Source organism: Penaeus vannamei, chromosome 2 (assembly GCF_042767895.1).
Source record: "Penaeus vannamei isolate JL-2024 chromosome 2, ASM4276789v1, whole genome shotgun sequence".
NCBI lineage: Eukaryota > Metazoa > Arthropoda > Malacostraca > Decapoda > Penaeidae > Penaeus > Penaeus vannamei.
In genome coordinates, this window is record NC_091550.1 from 28,010,276 (window position 1) to 28,012,176 (window position 1,901).

A 1,901-nucleotide genomic window follows, 5' to 3' on the forward strand; every position below is an offset into this window, starting at 1 on the left:
TATTCATATTATATTCAACTCTATATAAATATACATATACAGTACACATATACATATAGTCAATTTCTTTGTTGATTTTACTGTTAATTTCGAGGCTCCCTTTGCTTTTCAGACCTCAGGTCAGCACTGAAAGGTTCCCACTACTCAATTTGTATATATATAAGAAAAAAATATTCTAACAGTCCAAATAGTCTTCTCAAGCGAAATACAGATATAATAATTGTTACCGAGAGCGATGGACCCTCCAGAGACTGTCCCAAAAGCCTGACCTAATACATGGTCAGTGCTTTTGTTTTTACTATTGATTCGTATTTAGCTTAAATTCAAATGTAAATGAGGGATGTAAAACTAAACATGAATAATTCTGAGTAATTTGAAATATATAATAACTTTAATGCTTTGAAACGTGAGCAATTTTTCCATTCCCCCATCGATGAAGAGTGGGTAACCATTGCATCGACCCTATGGGTGAAAGTCCAGTGGATTTAGTCCATCGATGGGCAAATTCTATATTTAAAAAAAAATCGATGGATTACACGAATCTATGGATAGCCAGTACCTTTAGTGTTTCATCTGCGAAAAGTACCGCCTTGATAGACCGCACATGTCTCTAGTTTGAATAACAACGCGCATTGTACTTCTCGTTTAAGCAGCATGAAGCACTAGTTTATTCCCTGTTTCACCATAGTTTCATTTTTCATGTCGTATATATTTTGAAGAAAGAAGCATGGAAACCAATTTACATATTTCTACGAGTGTAGATCCTGTTTCAAATTAGCCATTTCTTGTTTATTTGTTTGTTGGTAATAAAAACGGATTTTTAATTTACTAACTTTAAATGCTTTATACAAAATCTTCAATATAATTTTGTCAACTTTTAGATAATGATAATTTCTTTAAGCGAATTACAAACAGCAATTTGAAATTGCACCCTGGAAAGCCCGGAGATATCCGAGGAAAAACACGCTCTCGGTCGTGTTATCGCTGGTTCCCCTCAGTCCCAGATTTCGCACTAAAGTGATCGATTCGGCCCAGCCAGTCGCACTTACACCCAGACCTGCACGTACACAAGGCCAGCTGAACCGGGCCTTAATAAAGGCGTTTTAAGCAGGGAAAGCTCTTGACTGAAATCTCAAGCCATTTCTTGCTAACTCAAGCATTTCGCTTGCTTTCTCAAGCGACCTCCGTAGATGGCTCGACTTGCGCTTGCTAAGTCAAGCGGTGTACCGTCACCATGGCAACAGCTTCGGTCGTGTACCGTACTGGTCACGATCCTTCGAATGCGGGCGTTGGCAATCACTTGTATTTTATCACAGAAATAATTTATTCACGGTATCTGATTCTGTAATTTTCGTAAAATCCTAAGTAAAAGAAAGTGAAATTTACTGAAAACGAAAATAGATAATGGAGATTATGGGAATGAAAAGTTTTTTGCTTACAAATCATAAATCATTATAAGACGACCAATCTATCTCTTACTAAAACTCTAAATCGAGAATTTATATACTTATGCCTAAATTATTTCTCTCCGAGATTGTTGGTAGCAATACTTGTCTATTGCTTTTAAAACCTAAGCATGTGTGTTATTTTGATATGTTAATGTCCTCCAAGGACTGTTATTATGTGTACTTTTTAGAGACACCAACATGTCTGACATCACAGAAGAGGGTCTGCCTGCCTTGGAAAGCGTTTTTAGCAGGGAACGGTACAGCGCTTGGCCTATCGGCAAGAATTCTTGCCCAAGCGTTCCCCTGCTTAAAACGCTTTGTGTTAGTGAATGGGGGTTGGGTACAGGGGGGCTTGCCCCCTGTTTAGGGAATTAATAGAAAGCAGGAAGTCAGGTTTGTTTTTTTGGTTCGCATGATACCCTGGTTTTGGGACAATCTCTGGAGAGTCCGTCG